Below are 27897 nucleotides of genomic sequence, written 5' to 3'. Positions count from 1 at the left end.
GAAAATATTCTCCTTTTGTAAAGGTTTGTCTGTAGCAATGTAATTATGGACTATAGCATGCCTACACTAATTGCTGTAGGAATTCACCCTAGACATCTTTGAACAGATACATGAAACAGTGCAGGCACAGCACAGCACATTCAGCAGATCATATATACATTGCGGTCCCCTGAGCTGGCACTGATCTGTAGTCAACTTAATAGTGCATATAAGCCTCAAGGTATTTGGTTCTATTTATCTTTCTTGGATCCAGGACTTATCAGCTTCTCTGGCAAGATTTAACAATATTTTTAACAGCTGCTACTGCATATTCCTTATTCTTCAGCCAAGACAATTTACATTTGTTTTGTGCATTTCTGGGAAATGAGATTTAAACTTTTCATAATGCAGCCCAGTTGATGGATCTGAGAAGCCTCAATAACATTAATTTATTTTTTGACTACTTTAGCAGAGCCTCATTTCTTCAGTTTGTAGTTTCAGTCAATGGTTTAGGATGATGTTTGGAAACTACTTCTGCAATCCTTCTTGCTGAATTGTGCAAGTGGAAACTCAGAGATTGTACTAGTTTATGGCAAAAAGAGGACAAGCTATAATTTTTCTTCCTCACAAAGCAAGATCCATGGAACTTTCCTCAACCTATTTCACAATGGATTAAAAATATTTGGCTTTGCAGTCAAGTTAGTCACAAAATAATGACTAAAGTGAGTGCTGGGCACAATGGATCTAATCTGAGGGAAATGGGTGGAAATATAGGAAAAATAAGTAAGTAAGTAAATAAAAGCAAGGAATGGCCTATTTATCTGAAAGAGATGATCCTAAATTCAGGAAAACAATAGAAATAGTAAATGGACACACATAAAACACATAGAAATACAATCCTATGCAATGCTCACTTTCTGGCCTTTTGGGTCAGTAGTTCTAATTGAAACCATTTCTAAATAATTTGCCTGATAATAATGTTATCTATGTGTCTGTCACATGTGTGGCCATGAATATACAATTTAACTCCCAGGAGCCATGTTTTGAAAACAAGAGAAGTGCCTGGACAAAAAATACAAGAATTTAATACCTGCTACTAAAATAAGAATAAGGGACGCGGTGGCTCAGTGGGTTAGGACACTGAGCTTGTCGATCAGAAGGTCGGCAGTTTGGCGGGTCGAATCCCGAGTGCCGCGTAACAGAGTGAGCGCCTGTTACTCGTCCCAGCTTCTGCCAACCTAGCAGTTCGAAAGCACGTAAAAATGCAAGTAGAAAAATAGGGACCACTACGGTGAGGAGGGAACAGCGCTCCGTGCGCCTTTGGCGTCCAGTCATGCCGGCCACATGACCACGGAGACGTCCTCGGACAAGCACTGGCTCTTCGGCTTTGAAACGGAGATGAGCACCGGCCCCTAGAGTTGGAAACGACTAGCACGCATGTGCGGGGGAACCTTTACCTTTACCTTACTAAAATAAGATATGTATTTTATGTGATCTGCATTCTATCACATATACATAAGCCATTTTCACATCTAGAGATAAACATGCAGACATAATTTTATTTTTTTACTTATTTAAATGTAATAGAATTATTATATTATTGATATATTAAATTATTATTCCCTCTTTTAGTAAGCAATATGGAGATGTGGGACAAAGAGAAGGGATAATTATACAAGGAAGGGAAGAACAAAACAGGATGGAAATGAAATGATGAAAATAAAAAAAAGAGAAGGCCTGTTGTACAGACTGTACAGAAATAATGATTGTTCAGTAGCAGAACAGCTCGATGCAAGCAGCATAATCTTCAAGCTAATCTTTTCCATCTCTACACTGATTTACACTTCCAGCTCATTTTTGTTTTGTTTTGTTTTCAAAAGATTCTTATCAGCTAACCACAAGAGGATACCCATATTATTTTGGATGGTCAGTGTTCCTACAATGTACAGAATGGTACCCTTGAACAAAAATCTCCCCATCCTGTGATTGCTTCAGATGTGGAAAGATCCCTCAGCTCCCCTTTTCTCTCTGGGGTTCTTTTTTTCATCTCTGCTGTTTGGGGGCGTATGCAACTCATGATCAGTGGATGCACACAACCCCTGGAAGCGTCTGGTATGGTGCTGCTTTTAGTTTCTTCCTCGTTTCCCTTAAAAGATAAAGTGAATTGTTGGATTGAATTCAGTAGGATTTTGTTCTTGCACCTTGCTAGGGTTCTCATAGGGAGAAAGATGAGCAGGATATAAATAACAAAATTTTCAACTTGGGATTTTTAAAATCCATTTTTATATAGCTTGGCCTCTTCATATCAGGGGTTTCTGTAAAACATTTAGTTATATATGGCTTCATCAACTGCACTGCAGCTGTTTTTTTCTGAGCCATGCTTGCAACCCAATTATGCCCCTTTGTGGGAGGAATGTGTATAAACTGTATGCCAGTTTATACTTCTGCTATTTGTTACGGGATTCTAATTCGGAAAAGCAGATTTCAACAGTAGGCTCAGGGCCACATTGGCCATCACATAAAATGAGTTGAAATACATATTGTATGCCAAACCCCTCTAAAGTGGTAACCAGAGGAGCTATTTGAAATATAATATAAATGAATAAGGGGATGCAAACACTTTTAAGTTCCACTATTGAGTCCACCCTTTACTTTCAGTAAACTTGGCACAACCTGAATTTAATGCAGAAATTGTACTACTCCAAAATCTAATGACTCAGTGGTTGAACACACTGCATTGAAAAGGTTCTGAGTTTAATCTCTGAGACTTTCAGAGAAGATTGAAAAAACTGCCTGAACATAAGAGGGGTCTGGTTGATGAGTGTTGACAATACTGCATTAAATAGTCCAGTGATCTCAATCTATGGCAACTTCAACTGCAGTGATCTCAGCCTATGGCTTTCAATTGCTTTCTCTCTGGGAAATTGTTCTGAGATATAGGGGGATAAATATTTTTCTTTGTATACCCCATATATTCATTCTGAGAAATCTGGTTCACTGGGCATTGTTCACTCAAGTGTTTTATGTCGGAATGCTTCCAGTCTCTTTTCTATTTGGTTTGGCCTAGTGAAAATACTTTTTTCTTAAAATTATAATACTCAACAAAAGCTGTATAGGAAACAATTGTTATAGACTTGATGCTATGTTTGTATCTCCACTTATTTAAAGCACCTTTTTATCTTTAAAACCAAATCATTATATAGCCCTATAGCCAGGAGAATCTGAAATAAGGATGTGATGGTAATATATTGGTTCAAATTTAGGTTTGGCTTGGAAAATAGCAATAATAATAGCAATAGCAATAGCAATAATAATAATAATAATAATAATAATAATAATAATAATAATAATAATAATAATAATAATAATAATAATAATAATAATAATACAATAGTAGAGTTAGAAGGGACCTTGGGGGTGTTTTAGTGCAATCCCCTGCCCAAGCAGAAGACCCTATACCATTTCAGATAAATGTCTGTCCAGCCTCCAGTGATGAAGGCAAGCAGTTCCATTGGTCTATTATTCTCACTGTCAGGAAATTTCTCCTTAGTTCTAGGTTGCTTCTTTCCTTGATTAGTTTTCATCCATTGCTTTGTATCTTGTCTTCCGGTGCTTTGGAAAATAGGTTAACCCCCTCTTCTTTGTGGCAGAGAATAGAATAGAATAGAATAGAATAGAATAGAATAGAATAGAATAGAATAGAATGGAATGGAATGGAATGGAATGGAATGGAATGGAATGGAATGGAATGGAATGGAATGGAATGGAATAGAATAGAATAGAATAGAATAGAATAGAATAGAATATGGAAGGGACCTTAGTGGTCTTCTAGTCCAGCCCCCTGCTCAAGCAGAAGAACTTGTAATATTTCAGACAAGTGGTTGTCCAGTCTCTTCTTAAAAACTTCCAGTGTTGAAGCATCCACAACTTCTGGAGGCAGATTGTTCCACTGATTAATTGTTCTAACTATCAGGAAATTTCTCCTTAGGTCTAGGTTATTGGAATACTACTATCATGTTGCCCCCAGTCATTCTTTTCACTAGACAAGACATAACCAATTCCTGCAATGTTCTTCATATGTTTTAGCCTCCAGCCCCCTAATCATCTTTGTTGCTCTTCTCTGCACTTTTTCCAGAGTCTCAACATCTTTTTTTATATTGTGGTGAACGAAACTGGATGCAATATTGCAAGTGTGGTCTTACCAAGGCCTTATAAAGTGGTACTAATACTTCACATGATCTTGATTCTATCCCTCTGTTAAGGCAGCCTAGGATTGCATTGACTTTTCTGATGGCTGCAGCACATTCTTGGCTCATATTTAAGTGATTGTCCTCTAGGACTCCAAGATCCCTCTCGCAGTTAGTGCTATTGGGCCAAGAAATATGGGGTTGAGTAATACTCAGTAGTAAGAGCAAGATAAGAAAGGGGAAGGATAATTGATCAATTATTCTTCATATTGTTTTGCCATTGTGTATATTATTCATTGTTACAATGTATATTTTATTGTTTATTGCAAATATGGACTTGTTATTATTCAATGGTCATTTTAATTGTCTTTATGGATGTTCATTATTGTGGGTGCTGTTATTACTATTATTACTGTCATTGTAATTCTGGATCTTGTTTAAGCTGACTGTATGATAAGATAGCATATAAATCTGGTACATATGTTAATAAAATAAAAAGAGGGATGAAGAAACAATGAAACATTCAAGAATGGATTATGGATTAGTAATCCTGAATTGTGCAATGATGTGTCACAGATAATTATTATTTTAATGTGGTAGAATGGTTCAATATTTCCAGTAAGACCCTGAGATGTCATAGCTAGGTGTATAAATTCCTTGTAGAGTCAAAAGGGATGGAGAAATTTAAAAGAAATCCACAACAGTGGTAAGGGTAGGAATGTTTCTGCAAGCATGAGAAAAGCCAATCCATTGAGGATCAGAATGCCAAAAGCAAACATAGAGGAAGACAGTGACAAAATACCTCCGTATTCATGACAAGAAAACTGCACAGCTATGGATGACATGTTTAGATACGTTTTGGCACAAGTGAGGGGAACATTAGGTTAGAAAGTATTTAATATAAGATGCAGAATTTGCACAAGTAGATCTGGAGATGATAATGTGGCCAGGCCAAAGCTTCAGTGAGATCTAATCATTGATGGTACCACTTTTGAATGAGTTCTCATCTTACAAGTGCAATATATACTTGGAACCTTGCATATGGAAAGTATAAACCAAGGGGAACCTAAAATTGTCAAAGCAGAAATAAAATGTATACATTTAGATGTCTGAGGAATAAGTCAACTTAGATCAAACATGTCAAACACAAGGCCCAGGGGCCAGATCCGGCCCACGAAGTGGTTTCATGCGGCCCGCGAAGCCATCCTGGAAACAGTGAGGGAACGGCCCCCACTGCCTTGGCCCTGGCCCAGAGACCCTCCTCTTGCCAGAGACCCTCAGATCTGTCCCACTCCTGCCCAGGCCCCCATAGGCACCCTTGATGCAAATGATGAAGAGCTGGCCATGCCCACCTAGTAGGCTATATGCACTCTAGCCACGCCCACCCAGTAGGCCACGCCCACCCAGACCATACCCACCTGGCCCCCTGAGGGCAGCCACAATGCTGATGCAGCCCTCAATGAAATTGAGTTTGACACCCCTGACTTAGATAGACTGGAAAAATAAAGTACTGCCTTTTATGTCAGATATCTGAGCTCCTTTCAGTTGCTGGATATTCCCCATATGAGTTCCTGAAATAGTGACCTGTTTCATTTCCCAAATTCTCTGGGCTGGCACTTACTGGCAACATGCCCCTTAATTCCATAAGTACAGCATTTCACAGTTGAGTCAAGGTGAGAAAGTTTAGCAAGTCAGGCAATGAGAAGAGATACCACAATAAAGACATAAACTGATAGCACAGTTGCCTTGTTCTGTAATTGACATCGGGGTTCTGAACAGTTGTATAGTTTCTCTGCCAAAACATTTGAAGACACAGAGGAAAAGTAAGCATAAATTTTCTTTTTTCCCCCTCTCCATTCATAATGTATGTCAGCTCTTCTAACTTTTCCTCTACAATCATGCAATACTGAAACAGCGCCTTCGAAATGTCTGAGAGATCCTGACAAATTAATTCCCTCTTTCCGTTCATTAGCTAGACCTTCCCCAAATTGATCTATTAAAATTAAATTGTTCTGGCCAAGATCCCTAACTTACATTTGAAATTCTGCTGTATTTTCTCACACTTTGTGCTTACTTTGGTACAGTCTGTGAATCTTCTGATTTACTACGTTAGGCTCTTCTGGCAGAATTATCAAAGGCGGCTCTAAATCTCTTTATAACAATTATGGGATCATTGTTATCTATGAGAGAAATTGCCCCTTTGGCAAGTTCATTTGGCAGAAGTCCAAGAAAAAAAAGGCCACATGAGTGTTATCTGTAGGGAATTCAGCTGATCTCCCAGTAATATACAGCTCATACTGAATGATGAATAACTTGAACTTGTCTTGAATTTCACTGCATTTCCCTGATAATGATCCTAGAAAGTGAAATGACATGGGCAGAAGAACAGGAACAGCAGAAGGTGCAACCTGCAGACACAGCTAGTTGTAGCACTTGACCCATTTGCCATGCCATTTGAGTAACAACATTATTCAAGCTGTGAATCTATGTACTCACCTATTGTTGGTGTTGAAATAAAGTGTGTTGATCTGTTCTGGTTTCACAGATGTTCCAAGGAATCAGTGGTCAAGGTCTAAGACAAGAGCATGAACCTAAGCAGTCTCTCTTATAAGGGAATAATGGGTTTCCAAGTTTGTAAAACACTTCAGAGATACCGCAACCAAGAATGAAAAACTATTGAATATTCAGATTGGACAGGTTTATTGCAAGGAGCAAGGAGTTAGGTTACAGAATGTTGGAAACTGCAAATGTATATTTTGGCCCACATTTATCAATGACAAATTACTTTACTCTTTCCATTCATTAGATACACCTTCCCCAAATTAATCTATTAAAACTAAATTGTTCTGGCAAATTTCCCTAACATACATTTGAAATTCTGTATATTCTCGCACTTTGTGCTTACCTTGGTACAGTCTGTGGATCTTAATGTAATGAGTACATTAAAAAAAGGTTTTTCTATTAACTTTGAACTTTTTCTTACTGAGTCATGATTTAATGGAGACAGTGTCCATTAACTATCACAAAATTGTCGTCTATTTTTTTTCTGCAATATTTTGGAAATATTTTCAATCCTAAAATCAGAAAACTGCATCATGTTATTTAAAATCTCACTCTGGCTGCCCATCCTCAGACATCCTAGTTTGTTGGTCAGAGGATTTTTTGTTTAACTGAGACATTTGTACCTTGTACCAAGAACATCTTCCTGCAGCTCAGCTCTAGGAAGGCTCTGTGGATGTTCGTGCCCAAATGTAGAAGTATTGAACTGTTCTTGGTCCAGTCCCGAAACACAAAAATATAAGTCTGCAAGTATTGGAGACTTAATGAGGAATTTCCTTACTAAAATCAGAAAGACAAACTTCCAGATAATGAGGAAAGAAAATATAGGAAAAAAACAAGAAAAAGATGTGGGGGGAAAGGATGTGCATCAAGGAGAATGTGCAGTCATTTCCTTCCTCCTTTTAAGTGCTCTGCCTTTCAGTGATGAAGGGTTAAAGGATAAAGTAAGTGGTGCTAGTAAGGGGTAGTGGGACTGAGGACTTGAAAATAGCAACGGCAGAAAATCTGGAAGAGTTGGTAGGAATACTGGCAGTCTCAGATGACTCACAAGGTATTGGGGGGGGAGGTGAAGAAGAGGCTCATAGTAGGCATGGTGGCTGCAGGAAAGAGACCCCAGAAGATATGTTTGTGGCAGTGGGAGACAAAGACCAAGAAGTAGTATTAGTAAGAGACACAGCTTTAGAAAGAGGCATAGATAATTCTGTAAACTAGACTTTAATTTTTCAACACCTTTGAAAGAAATACTACTGTAAAGTAAACAGTAAAGGTAAAGGTAAAGGTTCCCCCGCACATGCATGCTAGTCGTTTCCGACTCTAGGGGCCGGTGCTCATCTCCGTTTCAAAGCCGAAGAGCCAGCGCTTGTCCGAGGACGTCTCCGTGGTCATGTGGCCGGCATGACTAGACGCCAAAGGCGCACGGAACGCTGTCACCTTCCCACCGTAGTGGTCCCTATTTTTCTACTTGCATTTTCACGTGCTTTCGAACTGCTAGGTTGGCAGAAGCTGGGACGAGTAACAGGCGCTCACTCTGCTACGCGGCACTCGGGATTCGATCCACCAAACTGCCGACCTTCTGATCGACAAGCTCAGCGTCCTAACCCACTGAGCCACCGCGTCCCTAAAGTAAACAGTATACAGGGTTAAATGTTCTCTGCTTATACTTCTTACCATCTATGATCAAAGCTCTGACAAAGGGAACTGTCACACCCTTAGAATTCCAGATAAATTCAAGATAGCCAAATTGAACTGCTTGTTTACTCTCAGTTGGAATAAAAGTTTGGGTTTCAGTGCATGAAAATAGTTTGAAAATTAAAATTTGGACTTCCAGTTTACTATTAGGGAGACCTTCCTTATTCGTGCTTTTTATTCTTTTTGACTGTTCTACTTTTATAGAATACAAAGGACAAAGATAAGGAAAAAAAACATAGCTTTCAAGTCAGTCTTGATTGCTATCTGGACAAGATGCTGTAATTTTGGCAACATTTTCAGGAGTAGTTTTGCTACTGCCATCCTGGGGCTGAAAGAAACTGACTGGTCCACGTTATCCAGTTGACTTTGTGTCCCATTGTCCTATTTTCTAGCCTGGTCTCTTTAACCCCAATATCAAACTGGCTGGCTGTCATATATTTTGTTGTTGTTAGTTGCGAAGTCATGTCCAACTCATCGCGAGCCCATGGACAATGTTCCTTCAGGCCTTCATGTCCTCTACCATCTCCTGGAGTCCATTTAAGCTCATGCCTACTGTTTCAGTGACTCCATCCAGCCACCTCATTCTCTGTCGTCCCCTTCTTCTATTGCCCTCAATCTTTCCCAGCATTAGGCTCTTCTCCAGTGAGTCCTTCCTTTTCATTAGGTGGCCAAAGTATTTGAGTTTCAACTTCTGGATCTGGCCTTCTAAAGAGCAGTCAGGGTTGATCTAGGATTGACCAGTTTGATCACTTTGCAGTCCAAGGGACTCGCAGGAGTCTTCTCCAACACCATAGTTCAAAGGCCTCAATTCTCTGGTGCTCACCCTTTCTTATGGTCCAACTTTCACAGCCATACATTGCATCTGGGAAGACCATAGCCTTGACTATACGCACTTTTGTTGGCAGGGTGATGTCTCTGCTTTTTAGCGTCTTTTAATTTCTTGGCTACAGTCCCCATTTGCAGTGATCTTGGAGCCCACAAAAATAAAATCTGTCACTACCTCCATTTCTTCCCCATCTATTTGCCAGGAATTGAGATGGCCGGATGCCATGATTTTGGTTTTCTTAATGTTAAGTTTCAACCCAGGTTTTGCACTCTCCTTCTTCACCTGCAAGAAGAGGCTCTTTAGTTCTTCTTCACTTTCTGCCATTAGAGTGGTATCATCTGCATATCTTAGGTTGCTAATATTTCTCCCGGCAATCTTAATTCCAACTTTTGATTCATCTAGCCCTGCCTTTCTCATGATGTGCTCTGCATATAAGTTAAATAGGCAGGGCAACAGTATACAGCTTTGCTGGACTCCTTTCCCAATTTCGAACCAATCAGTGGTTCTGTGTCCAGTTCTCACTGTTGCTTCTTGGACCACATATAGGTTTCTCAAGAGACAAATAAGATGGTCTGGTACTCCCATCTCATTAAGAACTTGCCACAGTTTGTTGTGATCCACACAATCAAAGGCTTTAGCATAGTCAATGAAGCAGAAGTAGATGCTCTTCTGGAACTCCCTAGCTTTCTCCATGATCCAGCGTATGTTGGCAATTTGATCTCTAGTTCCTCAGCCTCTTTGAAATGCCTGTACTTCTGGTAGTTTTCGATTCACAGACTGCTGGAGTCTAGCTTGTAGGATTTTAAGCATTACTTTACTAGCATGAGAAATGAGAGCAATGGTGCGATAGTTTGAACATTCTTTGGCACTGCCTTTCTTTGGAATTGGAATGTAAACTGATCTTTTCCAATCCTATGGCCACTGTTGAGTTTTCCAAATTTGCTGGCAAATTGAGTGTAGCACTTTTACTGCATCGTCTTTTAAGATTTTGAATAGCTCAGCTGGAATACTGTCACCTGCACTAGCTTTGTTGTTGCTCAGTTTTTCTAAGGCCCACTTCACTTCACATTCTAGGATGCCTGGCTCGAGGTCAGTGACCACCTCATCATGGTTATCAGGGGCGTTAAGCTCATTCTTGTATAGTTCTTCTGTGTAATTTTGCCTCCTCTTCTTAAACTCTTCTGCCTCTTTTAGGTCCGTCCCATTTTGGTCCTTTATCATTCCCATTTTTGCATGAAATGTTTCCTTCATCTCTCCAATTTTGTTGAAGAGATCTCTGGTCCTCCCTATTCTATTGTTTTCTTCTGTTTCTTTGCACTGTTCATTTAAGAAGGCATTCTTATCTCTTCTAGCTATTCTCTGGAATTCTGCATTCAATTGGGCATATCTTTCTTTTTCTCTCTTGCCTTTCGCTTCCCTCCTTTGCTCAGCTATTTGCAAAGCTTCCTCAGACAGCCATTTTGCTTTCTTGCATTTCTTTTTCTTTGGGATGGTTTTAGTTGCTATCTCTTGTACAATGTTGTCAACCTCTGCCCATAGTTCTTCAGGCACTCTGTCTATGAGATCTAATTTCTTAAATCTATTTCTCACCTCTACTGTATATTCAACAGGGATATGATTTAATTCATACCTGAGTGGCCTAGTGCTTTTCCCTACTTTCTTCAGTTTAAGCCTAGACCTTGCAACAAGAAGCTCATGGTCTGAGCCATAGTCAGCTCCTGGTCTTGTTTTTACTGACTGTATAGAGCTTCTCCATCTTTGGCTGCAGAGCACATAGTCAATCTGATTTCTATGTTGACCGTCTGGTGATGTCCATGTGTAGAGCCGTCTCTTGGGTTGTTGGAAAAGAGTGTTTGCTATGACCATCGTATTCTCTTGACAAAATTCTATCAGCCTGTGCCCTGCTTCATTTTGTATTCCAAGGCCAAATTTGCCTGTTATTCCGGTTATCTTTTGGCTTCCAACTTTAGCATTCCAATCCCCCATGATGATAAGGACATCATTTTTTGGTGTTAGTTCTATAAGGTGCTGTAGGGCTTCATAGAACTGCTCAATTTCATCCTCTTCAGCACCGGTGGTTGGGGCATATACTTGGACTACTGTCATATTGAATGGGTTGCCTTGGATTCGAACTGAGATCATTCTGTCATTTTGGGGATTGTATCCGAGTATTGCTTTTCCTACTCCTTTATTGACTATGAAGGCTACTCCATTTCTTCTGAGGGATTCTTGCCTGCAGAAGTATACCTGATGGTCATCTGAATTAAATTCATCCATTCCTGTCCATTTTAGTTCGCTGATACCTAAGATGTCGATGTTCAGTCTTGTCATCTCTTGTTTGACCACGTCCAGCTTTCCTTGATTCATGGATCTTACATTCCACGTTCCTATGGAGAAAAAATCTGTACAGCATCGGACTTTCCTTTCACCACCAGATACATCCACAGCTGAGTGTCCTTTCGGGTTTCGCCCAGTCGCTTCATTCTTTCTGGCGCTACTAGTAATAGCCCTCTGCTCTTTACTAAATACCAAATTTGAGACTTCGAAACTGAATCTTGGAACTGTGGAAGTTGGAATATCTGAGAGTGAAATCCATAGGTTAGCTCACATTTTCATTGAATTCTCATAATGTACTGAACTAGCTAATTACTGGGTCATAAGGATTCATGGGCTTCATTGAATTGAAATTTGGCAAAGATGTGTCTTCTTTAGTGACATTGCCTCAGTCGTTTGATTATCATTTCCAATTCCCTGTCAGTTTTCTGCAAGGAAAGTCAGTGAGGAAATCAGCAGGGAATGTCACACTTACGTATATCTCCACCTTTCTGTTTCCTCCTTCCTGGGCCTCCCTGCATTTGTACACACGCACCAGCACCCTCCTTTCTGGGCTTCTGTGTGCTCACACATACCAATACTAACATACGGTATCTTCATTCTGGGCCTATACACTCCTATGCAGCTGTGTCCTCTTCCCTTAGCCGCCTTGCATTTATATGTGTACACACACACAAACACATACACATAAACACACAACCTTCTTCCCAGGCTTCCTTGCTCTCATACACAGCAATCATTTCTTTCTGTGTTCACATGCACCCTGTGTCCTCTTTCCCCACCCTTCCTGTACTTCCACGTACACGAACCCACTCACCAGTGCCCTCTTTCCAGATCTTCTTCCATGCCTCCTTCCAGCCTCTGTCTCTCTCTGTGTCTCTCTGTGTCTCTGTGTCTATGTCTCTCTCTGTCTCTGTCTCTGTCTCTGTCTCTGTCTCTGTCTCTGTCTCTGTCTCTGTCTCTCTCTCTCTCTCTCTCTCTCTCTCTCTCACACACACACACACACACACACACACACACACACACACCCCTCAACATCCTCCTTGTTGGCATTCCTATTCTTATAAATACTCTTTGGCCAATTCCCCCCCATCCCATGAAATCCCCTCCACCAGCTCATATGCAACATTCCCATTCACTTGTCAGACCATTGTGCTCCTTATCTGGAACTCCCCTGTGGCACCTTTGCAGCAAAGGTATCTGCACATCACACCAAGCCATATTCAAGGATAAAATACAAGTATGATTTACACATGTTAGTGTATATGTGTCAGAGAGAAAGGGAATAGCATCTAAGGATATATGGATATATACTATATATTTATAACAATGATTAAGAAAACAGAAATACTAAAATTGGAAAAATAATGTTTTAGTCTTCATGGTTTGCAAAAAGTAAACAACTTTTTCACTCAGAGAGACTTTAAAATGTAGAAATCAAAGCATTTTTCTTTTTCTTTGAAATGGAGTGTGTAGATTAAGCCATTCCAGATTTTTTTAAAATATTAGCATGAATGATGAAAATGTTTCAAATAAGCAAGATAATGAATTTCACTGAATTTGATGGAATTTATGGAAAATTGGTTACAGATATATTTTACAGACAGCATTTGTAGGAACAGTTTGTATGAATTCTCTGAGTTTATTTCTGCTATTCAGGATTTAAGCTTTCGTTATAATAAACATAGTTTCGAAATATATCACTAATAATGTGCCCCAAATCCTTCATTGCAATCTGCAAATTTAATATGGTTTTTCATTGAACTGGTTATTAAATATGCTTCTAATATTGTGTAATCACTCAAGAATCATTTCTACTGGAGGAATAAAGCAGGATTTTTTTAAAAAAAAGTTTCAATTCTACAATAGATTTAAATTAGCAACAGTAAATGAATTATTTCATTTAGCTTCTGGGGTTCTTTAATGTAGACTTTTATTGTAATGCAAATGAATAAAACAACATTTTAAAAACTATTTAACATACATATACTATCTCAAAGGGACGTGGTGGCTCAGTGGGTTAGGACGCTGAGCTTGTCGATCAGAAGGTCAGCAGTTTGGCGGGTCGAATCCCGAGTGCCGCCTAGCAGAGTGAGCGCCTGTTACTCGTCCCAGCTTCTGCCAACCTAGCAGTTCGAAAGCACGTAAAAATGCAAGTAGAAAAACAGGGACCACTCCGGTGGGAAGGTAACAGCGTTCTGTACGCCTTTGGTGTCTAGTCATGCCGGCCACATGACCACGGAGACGTCCTCAGACAAGTGCTGGCTCTTTGGCTTTGAAACGGAGATGAGCACTGGCCCCCTAGAGTCGGAAACGACTAGCACGCATGTGTGGGGGAACCTTTACCTTTACCTATACTATCTCAGGGTCTTTTGCTCTCTTCAATACTATATTTAAAGTTTTGCCTGATCAAATATTCTGAATTGGGAGGCCTTGATGAACCCAGCTCTATTCTATTCTATTCTATTCTATTCTATTCTATTCTATTCTATTCTATTCTATTCTATTCTATTCTATTCTATTCTATTCTATTCTATTCTATTCTATTCTATTCCAGTTCATATAGCCAAAACACTTTGTACTTCTGTATGTGCAGTAGAAGAAAAATCAAATGTGCTGAATGTGAAATATTTTAGACATGCACTAATTAATCAAAACAACAATACTATATTAAGTTTAAAATTTTACTTAGTTTAGAGAAAGGCTGAATGCATTTTCCATTAAAAAAAAATCCAGTAGAAAAAAATGCTAATAATATCAAGCATGCTTTCTACAATGACAAAATGAGTAATTAAAAGCATTAATTTCCACACTAATTCCATTTAAGAAGGGAAATATCTTTGAAATGATGACCTAATGGGCTGTCAGAGTCAGACACGGTTATGTGATGTCATTTCCAATGCTCCCTGCCAGCTTCCCACAAGGTAAATCAGTGGGGAAGCTGGGAGGATTCTGGAAGTTGGTCCCACTCCCACTGCTTTTTTCTCCTTGGTCATTCTGTTTCTTTGTTTAGGTTCTCTGTTCTCTGAAATTTTGAACCATTGGGGCATGGATTGTGTAGTCAGGACTCATGAGCAATCTGAGGAGAGCCAACATGTCTGGGGAAGGGGACACACACACACACACACTAAACAGGAGTGTTGTCAGAATTCACACTAACCCTATCCAGACAAATCAATAGTTAGCTTCTTTTAACAAAGCTCAGGTACATTTTGACAAGGCTCCAGCTTTATGTATAAAATCTGGGTTGCATACCCAAAGCTGAATCATTGTCACAACCCACTCCTAATCTGTTTCTTGCTGACAGTAACTTCAGTGTGGTGGTATCTGCAAGCATTTGGTTTGGAGTGTCTATGGAAGTGAAGTTCCATATTAATGAATTTAGAGCAGTGTTAGCGAAAGTGAAAAACTGAAGATGCTCAATTTACTAATCATGCTAATATTACTAAAGCCAATGAAATATAATAAAAGCTATACATTTGGTGTAGTGGGTTAAGGTTAAGGCAACAAGCTAGAAATCAAGGGACTATGAATTCTAACCCCACTTATTACAAATCCAGCTAGATAACCTTGGGCCAGTCACTTTCTCTCAGTGCCAGGAAGGAGACGATGACACACCACTTCTGAAAAACCTTGCCAAGAAAGCTGCAGGGACTAGTCCAAGCAGTCTTTGAGAATCAGACACAATTGGATGGAAGAAAGAAAAAAACTGGTTTCATAAGTGCTTATGTTGCTAAGAGAATATCGCCAGTATGTTATTTATCAGTAAAAAATCTTTAGGTTTCTGAAGAGAGATAGAGCCAAAAAAAAAAATTAGAAATAAAAGAAATAGACTTGGCTAACAGTTTAGTATATTTTAGTTGAAGAAAATATTAAGAAATAAAATGAAATAAATAAAATGAAAGATGGACTGTCCCTTTCAAATCACTTCACAGTTGTTATTAAGTTGAACACAGAATTTTGCAATGCAAAAAGATTCATGAAACTGGAAAAACTGATTCTTTCAGCAGCTATTGATATTGTTACTGTGGCCTTAGAAAAGCTGAGTAACAACAAAGCTAGTGGAGGTGACAGTATTCCAGCTGAGCTATTCAAAATCTTAAAAGTCGATGCAGTAAAAGTGCTAGACTCAATTTGCCAGCAAATTTGGAAAACTCAACAGTGGCCACAGGATTGGAAAAGATCAGTTTACATTCCAATTCCAAAGAAAGGCAGTCCCAAAGAATGTTCAAACTATCGCACCATTGCACTCATTTCTCATGCTATTAAAATTATGCTTAAAATCCTAGAAGCTAGACTCCAGCAGTATGTGAATCGAGAACTACCAGAAGTACAGGCAGGATTTCAAAGAGGCTGAGGAACTAGAGATCAAATTGCCAACATATGCTAGATCATGGAGAAAGCTAGAGAGTTCCAGAAAAACATCTACTTCTGCTTCATTGACTATGCTAAAGCCTTTGATTGTGTGGATCATAACAAACTGTGGCAAGTTCTTAAAGAGATGGGCGTACCAGACCATCTTATTTGTCTCTTGAGAAACCTATATGTGGTCCAAGAAGCAACAGTGAGAACTGGACACAGAACAACTGATTGGTTCAAAATTGGGAAAGGAGTCCGGCAAGGCTGTATACTGTCGCCCTGCCTATTTAACTTATATGCAGAGCACATCATGAGAAAGGCAGGGCTAGATGAATCAAAAGTTGGAATTAAGATTGCTGGAAGAAATATCAACAACCTAAGATATGCAGATGATACCACTCTAATGGCAGAAAGTGAAGAACTAAAGAGCCTCTTGTTGTGGGTGAAGGAGGAAAGTACAAAAGTTGGGTTGAAACTTAACATTAAGAAAACCAAGATCATGGCATCCAGCCCTCTCAATTCCTGGCAAATAGATGGGGAAGAAATGGAGGTAGTGACAGATTTTATTTTCCTGGGCTCCAAGATCATTGCAGACAGGGACTGTAGCCAAGAAATTAAAAGACGCTTGCTCCTGGGGAGGAAAGCCATGGCAAATCTAGACAGCACACTAAAAAGCAGAGACATCACCCTGTCAACAAAAGTGCATATAGTCAAGGCTATGGTCTTCCCAGTTGCAATGTACAGTATGGCAGTGAAAGTTGGACCATAAGAAAGGCTGAGTGCCAAAGAATTGAGGCCTTTGAACTATGGTGTTGGAGAAGACTCCTGCGAGTCCATTGGACTGCAAGGTGATCAAACCGGTCAGTCCTAGAGATCAACCCTGACTGCTCTTTAGAAGGCCAGATCCTGAAGCTAAAACTCAAATACTTTGGCCACCTAATGAGAAGGAAGGACTCACTGGAGAAGAGCCTAATGCTGGGAAAGATTGAGGGCAATAGAAGGGGACTACAGAGAATGAGGTGGCTGGATGGAGTCACTGAAGCAGTAGGCGTGAGCTTAAATGGACTGCAGAAGATGGTAGAGGACAGGAAGGCCTGGAGGAACGTTGTCCATAGGGTCGCGATGGGTCGGACACGATTTTGCAGCTAACAACAAAAACAATATTGGCAAATCTAGTGCCAACAACTTTCAAGTATCCTTTTATCTAATAATACTTTCCTACCATATCACAGATACAGCAGAGAATCTAATTGATCAACTACTGGAATAGCTGTGAAAGAAACCACTTTCATATAGATGAGACAATGAATAGTCTTAAAAATTCTTATGCAATAAAATGTATTAAATTTATTGATGAGGTAAAAATGTACAAGACTTTCTTTCTCTCTAAAGAAATTGCAGAGAAATAGAATTGGGTATTTCAATATTATTGACAGTTTTATGAATGCAAATCTTTTTGAGTAATTAATTAGTGTGGAGAACTACACCAATGAAGCACAGAAATTTCAAATTTCTATGAAAATCATCTGCTGCTGTTTAGACATACTGTATGATTCATAGACAAGCTCTTGCTTCCAAAAATTTGAGTCCAGCAGTTAAAATGGTTCTAGAGTTTTAAATATTGTGTACTACCACATAGAAACTGGCCCTGTAAAGTTAAAGAGGATTGAAGAAATGGATGTTGAAAAAAACAATGCTGTACTATGTTTATTGTGATTCAATGTGGCTGTTTTAGGAAAATGTTTGTCACATATTCTCAAATAGAGAAATCAAATATTAAATATGTACTGTAACTCAGGAAAGGCATAATATTTATACATTTATTGACTGTAAATACAGTCTTAACTGCTAAACTAAACTTCCTTAATAATTCACTACAAGGTGATAATCTTCAGTTCAGCAACTAATTAACATACTTTATTAGGAAAGTTGAATGTGGAGTCGTAAAGTGGAAAATGCAAATTTAAACATACTTCTACTACAGAACAATTTGGAGGGAATAACACTAATGAAGGTTTCAAGATGTTTTATGTTAAATAGCGGGTTCTTTGGCTTAGGAATGAAGATGCATAACTGAGTACAGGGTAAGTCATAGTTTATTTCGTGCAGAAACTGTACTGGAGGAAATGGCTGCAACTAGCCACAATATATAGTCTAGCCCCTAGGTGGCAGCCAATAGGTTTGAATCAACCATTGCTGCCTGGAGATAGCCAATTGCAGCACAGGAGACTTGTAGTCTGGGTTGCTGGAGAACCGTTAGCTGCTCCAGCAACCCACGTGGTATTCCTCAAGAGCCCAGTACATAACATTTTATATCACCATTCTTCTCTAAAATTACTCAGTCAAAACTATTACTGAGATATGGAAATAAGCAAAATTGACTAGGTAAGGAATACTTTAGATGTTAAAATGATAGTTGCATGCTCACAAGGAACAGTGATTCATTGATTTTTTCCCCCCCTGACATTTCTTCAAAAATAAAATTCCCAACCAAATTTCCCTCTAAATTTTGGATAAAAGTATAAAAGAAGTGAAAAGAATTAAATAAAGCTATAGGCATTCAAATTCTATTTTCAACAACCTATCTGTATAAAGGAAAATTTTCTATAGTTTTGCTATAAAGAGGAAATATTGATCCAAAATAAAGATAAATTGAGAAATTAGAGTAGCTTTCTCAAAAATAAAGCCAGGTTTCAGGAATTATGCAAAATTAAGTCCATCTTCCCCTTGTAACAAATTTTAAATTTGATTTTGCTTTGTGTGGGGGTCGGGGGGTGCAGCAGCTGGAGATGCTGCCGAGGTTTGGCTTTGGATGGTGGTTGCATTTCGTCTATGGGGTGGGTTTGGGTTTGAGTCTGGTGAGGGTGATTGGTGGTGGTGTCCTGTGTTGTTGTGGGTCCGGTGTCGGTTTGCGTGGCTGGGACTCATTTGTTGACTAGGGCTAGTTTCCAGATGTCTGGTAGGCGGGAGGTATCGTCACATTTATTCATGTTGTGGGGGTGTTTCTCTATTTCGATGGCTTCCATAATTATTCTCTTGTTGTAGTGTTCAGTTTTGGAGATTAATTTCGTTTCCCCCCAGTTACACATACTCGGAACAGCTTGCCTTCAGAAATTGTGGGCACTCCATCACTGGAGATTTTTAAGAAGAGGCTAGACCAGTGATGGCAAACCTTTTAGAGACCAAGTGCCCAAACTACAACCCAAAACCCACTTATGTATTGTCGGGTGCCGGGTGGGCATGGGCCATTGGGTGGGCATGGCTGCAGTGATAATGGCAGACTGGTTGGGACTAAAAAGTTCAATCAATCAATTCCAACTTTGTGAGATCTTTTTTTCCCCGTGAGAAGTTAAAATTGATTGATTGATTGAATCTTTTTTTTTTGCACACGGCAGCGGAGGCCTAAAGCGAAAAGGTTTTATAAAACCAGCTGAAGCCCTTGGACTGGGGCGATGGCACACATGCCCACAGAAAGGGCTCTGTGTGCCACTTCTGGCACGTGTGCCATAGGTTCACCACCACAGGGCTAGATAGTCATTTGTCTGAGATGGTACAGGTCACAGGACTGCAACCCGCGGCTCCGGAGCCGCATGCGGCTCTTTCAGCCATCTCCCGCGGCTCCCAGTCTTCTGCTATGTGTAGTCCCCCCCAAAAAAGTGGGACTAAAAAAGTTTAACCAATCAATTCAAATATGCAGGGTAGGTTCCACTCTTCAGTCAAACCTTGTTCTGTGCATGTGCGCATGCGCACACTTTTTTTGCGGCTCCCAGTTTTTCCTTTTGTGAGGGAACCGGTTCCGAGTGGCTCTTTCACTGTTTCAGGTTGCTGACCCCTGGTATAGGTTCTCCTGCTTAAGCGGGGGGTTGGAGTAGAAGACCTCCAAGGTCCCTTCCAGCTCTATTCTATTCTACTTTACTCACTTCCATTGTTAAAAACATTAAAGCTTGACCAACAGGATAACGGTAGTCCATTTTTCTGTTGCATTTTAAAGAGCCAGTTCTTAAGCAACAAACTCATATTGATGATTCAAGATCAGGGTTGACCTAAATGCTAACTAGTCAAGTGCTCGAGGCAGCAAACCTCAGACTTACATGTTATATCTTTCCTTTGAAATATGAGCCTCTATTTCAAATGCCCCAGATTTGAAATATGTAGCTCTAGGAGGATTGTGAGAGCAGGGAATTTTTACCTTTCACGAGACTTGCAATCAGGAAAAAGACTCTCATATCCAAATTCTGTTCCTATTAATTTCAATGATATATTAATTCCAGGTAAGTATATTTAGGACTTGCGGTTATTCTGTATATTTAGGACTGTTATTCTGATCTGATGATCTTTTCTGCTTATCATACTAAGAACGTTTTATTTGACACTGATGTATGCCCAATGCAGTAATAGTACTTGCAATATACAAAACATTAAATATATCATCACTTTGTGTTTGCTTCGTGCGCGTACAAATTCTTTGGGATGAAAAGCTATGATTACCATTGAGAAATGTAACCATTTCTTGGGAACAGGACCAGCCTCACCTTTAACTAGAATGAGATAATTGCCTTGAGTAGAAAATAAATTGTTTAATTTGTTATTGCATTTGTACTACCAGGGCTTGAATTATTTGTCAGTGTGCCAGATTTGTCACATGTGTCACATTTGTCAATGTGCCAGAAAAATAGGACTCTGCACCCCAGAGTATGTGTGTATATGCGTATGTATGTATGTTTATTTGCTACTCTGCTTCAAGATGCAGTAAGCCAGTGCTGGTTTGGATGTCTATGGATATCCAGTAAAAAAACTGCTTACCACCTTTTTTTTTCTTGCTAAAGGGAAGGTGACAGTTATCGCACCCAAGTTTTTTCAGGCCAGGCTGTTTAACACCATTCTTTCTATAAATATTTTCTTGATGATAATATTTTAAAAGTATCTATAGCTTCCATGCTGCTGATAAATGTGTCATTAAAAATAAATAAAAGTCAGGGCTGCAGAGAATAACACATTGACTTATAAATCAGATATATATATCATATTACTGGCCTAATTTTTTTCAGTGGACAGAGTTTGTATGCATAATAATACAGAAATGCACTGCTATATAATCTTATATATGTATCTATGTGTAGTATATATGCTTTCTCCTGGCTCTGCTTTGTGGCGATTACCTGAACTAGTCCAAGCAGTTTTCTTGGGAAGATTTCAAAATGGTTTACTATTGCCTGCTTCCTAGGGTTGAGAGAGAGTGACTGGCCCAAAATTATCTAGCTGGTTTTGTGTTTCAGGTGAAAGTATTGTAGAACTTACAGTTTACTGGTTTCTAGCTTGGTACCTTAACTTCTACACCAAGGGTGTCAAACTGCCGACCCGTGGGCCGGTTTCATCATACCAAAGCCGTGGACCCCATTACCGGCAATGCAAAAAGAGTCGCAATACGTCACAACACGTCACGTGACGTGCCGAGTTTGACACCTGTGCTCTACACCAAATCTGCTCTTTCTTTTATATCTTTTATTATAACTTTTATATTTATTATTTTCAATTTATTCTTAATAATGTCCTCTCCTGATGAAATACCATACAGCTGATACGATGTATACTTGTCTGATCTTTTTTTATATACACTGGCCATGATATAACGGGAAATTCTGATTTTATCTGATTTTATTTTAACAGTGTGTTTTATAAAAACACACTGTAAAAGAATCACTTATGACGTTTAAGTTTGATATCTCTCAAATATTTCAGGAATTGGACAGCCAATATATACAAACTGTAATCATATGTTCTATAATTTGGAAGGGTTAAGCCTCATCAACAAAAATCTGTTTCAGAATGGTTTCCAAGTATAATGCATATCCAGGCACATAGCAATAGCATCCTCTTTTACCAGGAATCAGTTTTCTGATCCACAATAATAGCATTCATTTTACCTGATTTTGTATTCACAAAATTACAACTAGGTGCCCATATTTTTATTTTTATTATTATTATTATTATTATTATTATTATTATTATTATTATTTTATTATTATTATTATTAAAATTTGTTATCACCCAGCTCCCAACAATTTGGAGTGGTTAGTTAGTAGTGAACCCATTATGCAATAGATAAGTTGTCTTCAAGTTGGTGGATCATTCATTATTGCATACATAAGGCCCTTATTAATTCAGGAATAGTTCCTACTTGCCTTCTTCATGCTATAATTAGTGTTGCAATATTTACTACTTAGCTTATGCAGTTCTAACAGTGATATTGATATTGAAAAACATGAAATTGTGGCATAAGGCAACAATGAAAGGAATGGAGTACCTGGTGCTTACCAATTGAGTTTTATCTCTCAGTCTGGGATTTTGACTCCCAGTTTTCTCCACCCTCTCCCTTCCAAAGGAGCTACTGATACTAACTTTATACTATTAAAGAAGGAAGAAGTACTTACAACTGCTTTGCCCATTCAAATGTGCCAATATACCACTCAAACTATTTGAATAGAACCAATTGAAAATCTTTACAACAACAACAAAAAAACTGCCCTAAGAATGCAGCTACTGGACTTCTACCCATTCCTTAATCTGTCCACTGTTCATTTTCCATCTGGAAATTGATGTGCCAGACATTCAAGCTGGCTATAGGAGAGGCTGTGGAACAAATTATTGCTGATACACACTGGATTATTGAGAAAGCAGAAGAATACTAAAAGAAGTCACTTTGTGCGTCATTGGTCACAGAAAGGCCTTTGATTATGTTGATCACATTAAGCTGTGGAATATGCTCAGAAAAATGGGAATTTCAGAATATCTTATGAGAAACATATACAGGTCAGGACAGACAGAACATGGTAAAACAAGCTGGCTCCAGATTGGTAAAGGAGTGTGACAACACTCTCTATCTCCCCTTATTTATTTGACCTACAGGCTGAATATATATTGGGGAAAGCTGAATTGCAAGAGGATTAGTGTGGTTTTAAAATTGGAGGAAGAAACACCAATAACCTGCTCTATGATAGATAAAAATGCAAAGAATCTACAAGCTCTAGTAATAAAAGATAAGGCAAAAAGTAAAAATAGGACTAAAATTAAATGTAAAGAAGACCAAACTAATGACACTGGGTAAAACAACTATCAATGAAGATATCAAAGTGGTGGATAACCTCTGCCTTTTAAGATCAAGCATCAACATGCAATCAAGAAATATGCCACAGAGAGCATATTTGGTAGAACAGCTATGGTCCTTGGAAAAGATTCAAATACTGTGATATGTTTATACCTACAGAGATCAGAATGGTGCAAACCACTGTATTCTCTGTGACACTCTTATGTAAGCAGAAATTGGTCTTAAGAAGCAGGATAGGAAGAGTACTGACATTTTTGAACTTGGTGTTAGTGAAGACTCTTGAGAATAACATGAATGGCCAAGAAAACAACTCGATGTATCATTGAGCAAATCAACCCAGAGTTCTCACTTGAGGCACAAATGACCAGACTCAAATTATCTTACTTTGCACACATTGTGCAAATATTTAGCTCTCTGGAACAGGCTCTAATGCAGGGAGAGGTAGGAGAAAAGAGGAAAAGAAGATGATCAGCAGCAAGGTAGATGGACTGTTACATTGGCAAAAGGGGCAGTGTTGGAAGACCTAAAAAAACAGGTTAGGGACAAGTTATCAAGAAAAAAAACTAGCTATGTGGTCACCAGGAGACAAAAATAACTTGATGCTACAATCAGTCAAACTACTAGAGAAATAATGTAGCCAGAGTGGCAATAGAGAGTGCATCCTGAATCACTTCTTGAAGCATACAGAATACTTATCCTTGGAAGCACACTAAACATTTTTCTTATATATTGATCTGTCACTGATTGGGTACTATATTGCAATTCTCTTCCCCTATGCAATAATTATACCCTTAAAAAAAGCTTAAAACTGCTGTTCACTGGTTGGAAAGGGATAAAAGAATTGAAGTACAAAATTCAGCCTCCCCTTTTTTTCCAGGTCCATGCCAAGTGGCTGACTGTTAAAAGTCAAAGTTTTGCAAGGACTCTGTGGCATTCATTTTGTATGCTGGAGTCACAGGCAAGACCTGGCAACTTACTCCATACAAAAGACTGAGGAATGATGGCAGCATCATTGCTCTAGTTTTAAATGTTGCCATAGAAAAAAGAAGTAATAGAATGACAGGAAATTGCAGTGCAGAAAACATAGAAATTGAAGGAAATAACATGTATTCCCACAATGCTGATAACCTGGGTACATAAAGGAACTTCATTTACTTAGAGCCAAAGTTCATCTAAACCTCTGATTCCTACAGTGACAGAGAAGATACCTTTGAAAAAGCCACAAGTAGGGCTTGAGGCAGAAATCTTCTCCTGCTCTTTTTCACCTAGCATTCAGAGAAGCATTTAGCACATAAAAGTTTCCTTCACAGTGAATTATATTCTCTGTTAATTTGCCTAATTCATTTAAAAACATCTAAGCCAGTAACAATGATTCTCTATAAGTTCTTACATACTGTGTGAAAAGATACATTTTATGAATAAGCAGACAGAGAGAGAAACAATAGGTGTTATTGTTTCAGCCACTTTCCCACTACAGACTTAAAGTGTGTTTAAAACATCTTCCAGTGTTCAGTGCAGTTATAAAAGTTTATCATTCCTTGTGTTATTTTGACACCACAATGGTTGAACGATCTGGATAGATTCTGTAAGTGGGGAAAGCACCTCAGATAATTAGGAGAACTGCACAATTTCAATCTGGCTAGTCCCTTTCATCAACAACATCTTTGATCTGGTATCTAGATACTGGCATATAGAACTGTGGAAACACTTTTTTTAAAAAAAAGATTATGAAAGATTGCTGTACCATTTTAACATAAACATTGTCCTCAAATATGCAACCATTTTAAAGAGGAAGAGATAAAATAGGTGAGATTATTTAACAACAACAAAACAGTGAAATTATGTTTTTAAAAGGATTGCTGTGTCTTCACACAATGAGCAAATATGCAGTTGATTGTTCTAATACGTACACCTCTCGCTAGCATTGTAATATTTGCTATTTGTGATGCGATTGCTGTCTAAATAGCATTTTGCTGGTTCTTCACCTATCTATTTATCCATGCAGACACCAAACAAAACCGTTTGTATTGCAATAAGAAATGAAAGTAGAGATTAGTTTAGATTCCCAGAAAAGTTGTCATAGGAGGAGGAAGGGCAGCAAGTAGATTAGTATTCAGACTGTATGCTATGCTGACATTAAAGATAGAGTAAAACAGCTTCAGAGAAGATTCTGAGGACAAGTTGTTTATAGCTGAAGATGTTCTACAGTAACAGTTTTTATGAATTAGAGAACTCCCAATAGTTCCAAAGAAGGATTGTTAATCTATGGTTTCTATTTAGAGTAAAGGTGTGGCTGGTGTAAATAAAATAGATTGAGCAGTTTATACAGTGGTGGTATTCAAATATGTGAACAATCGGTTCTCTGTGTGGATACCGCTTTTGGATGTCCATTCTGGGCTTGGGCAACAAAAAATTAGCTACCGGTTCTGTCGAAGTGGTACGAACTGGCTGAATCCAACCACTGAGTTTATACTAATAAGATTAGTAAAAGAAGAAGAACCTGCATGGCATGAAAAACACAGTATGTCATGGGTTCAAAAAATGAAAGTTTACAAACAGGACATTAAATAATGTAGGCCATATGTGGAGAACAGGAGTAAAATAACCAATAAAGGAAGAAAACTTTAATAAGCAAGAGCATCCCATTCGAAGCCATTTTGAGATTTGAAAACAGAAAAGATGCTATAAGAGGAAAGACATCACAAAATGATTTTTCTTTTAATTTAATAAAGACTAGACTTAAATGTCATATTATATGATCATTTTATTTTAATACACTTAATAAAAATGAGAAGTTTAACATATAAATTAATAAATGCAGGGTACATTTCTAATTACCCTTCAATTAGTCTCATGATAAAATTGTTCAAATAGAGAAAGAAAAGTATTTTTTTAAAAATGGATGGAGAATGTCTCATGTAATACTGGGGTTATGAATAAACCTTTATTGTCAAAGTACAACCATGTATACATTGAGATTGGGGGTCTTTTTACAATACCCATTTCTGAAATCCTCCTGTTACTTTCCAAACTGATGGTATATAATTTAAAAAGGAGCTTCTACAAAAAACAATGTGTCTTCTAGAATATAATAATTACATGAAATAGCTTCTATCAAAAAGGGCCAGCAAAACATTTCATTACTTCATATAACCAAATTTGTCAGTTTCTTTCTAAAAGAATGGAGAAGTCCAATTGACATGAAATAACATTTTATTGAATTAATTCTATTGACTATATCATTAATGAATACAGATGTTAAAATATGTTGCATTCTTGCTAACCAATCCAAAATACAATTTGGTAGATTTGATCAAGCAGAACCTATTTGTGTTATATGAGAATTTGAGATTATTGGTAAATCTTGTCATTATAAAATGTTAAGGTAAATTCAATTTTTCTATGGAGAAATGTTTGAAAAATGTATTGGCAATGCAGTATTTATTTTTATTGTTTCAACATTTTATTTTATTTAGGATTTAAAAATATGGATTATAATAATTTATGCTTCCCTAAAAGCAAAGTGATCACTGGATGATTACTGATCCCTTTTTATTAAGAGGCATGGAAAATACAGCTTCTTCTTTCTCTTATTGTGTTTAGCATGAATTTATTTTATTTTTATTTATTTTATTTAGAAAATTTATATTGCCGCCTACTCAAGGCAGCTTACCCAGATATAAAACACCATATAAAAAGAATAAAAAATAACAAGAAGAAAAATAATAAAATAATAACCCCCACCTCCTCCACACCAGCAACAACACATATTCAAAGCAGCCATTTAATAATAATAATAATAATAATAATAATAATAATAATAATGATTACTGAGATTTAGATCATATACAGACAAAAGTATAACAGATGCTATATTAGCATATTATATGCTAGTATTTACTAATAAATATGAATCTTCTGTGCTAAAATCAATACATTCAGGTATAATATTGATGTCTTTGGAGGCTACTATTTGGGAAAATGTTGTTCCTCATGTTTCATTCATGAAGCTTCAGGTGTCAGAGAAGAATATTTAAATTTCGCAGATTAAATTTTATTTCCTGGATGTGCAAACCATTGTACTGTATCCTTAAATTCATAGGATAGCAAAAAAATGGCCTAGGTTCATCCAACCCTGATTAGAGCCCTATATTGAAAATGAGAGGCCAGAAGTTCAAATGGGTTAAATGAAGAACAATGTGCATACATGCCTTGGCTTGAGTTTGTTCTCCTAAAAAATAGTGAACAAATGTAATCTACAGATGTGCAGGTAGTCCTCACTTAGTAATCACAACTGGGACCAGCAACTCAGTCACTAACTGGGAAATCGCAGAAGTGCGATTACCCTTCTGATTTTTCCTCGGCTTTCCCTTTTCTCCACTCCCTTGCCCTTTGAAATGCTCACCCTGGTTCTGGAATAATTAGCAAAAAGAGAATTAATGTTTGCATTTATACTTATTGGAGAGGAAGGGAAGCTATGTTTTACTAAATGTAGTAAATCCCATTATGCTCAAGAGCTCCATACTGAAACAGTTATTGGTATTAAAATTGTTTATTAAATTTATTATTACTTATTAAAATAAATTCTTACTCAGAGATTTGACTGGGCCACCATTATCTAACCCTAACCCTAACCCTAACCTTCCAAGTAGACCATGGTAATACACTCTTATCTAGAATCAACTCTGAAGTAAACTCAGAAATTGCAGGGGTAAAGAACATGGTGACCTGACTTCTGCCTTATATTTTTCTAATAGATTTCTCTGGCAAAGCAGCATTGACTTTACAAATTCAAGATACTGAGGTTAGGATATAAATTCCTCCATGCTTTGAGTCTTGCTGACCAGAAAGAATTATTT

General features: G+C 38.0%; 1 protein-coding gene across 1 annotated transcript in view; it reads left to right on the top strand.

The window, feature by feature from the left end:
- The window catches only part of CACNA1A (calcium voltage-gated channel subunit alpha1 A), a gene marked incomplete at its 3' end in the record, with an annotated part of 290392 nt that overhangs the window by 62967 nt on the left and 199528 nt on the right, over window positions 1-27897 (top strand). The window lies entirely within an intron of this gene.

This window comes from Vipera ursinii (assembly GCF_947247035.1).
Source record: "Vipera ursinii genome assembly, chromosome: 2".
NCBI classification, from domain to species: domain Eukaryota; kingdom Metazoa; phylum Chordata; class Lepidosauria; order Squamata; family Viperidae; genus Vipera; species Vipera ursinii.
This window is presented reverse-complemented; position numbering and strand designations above follow the sequence as displayed.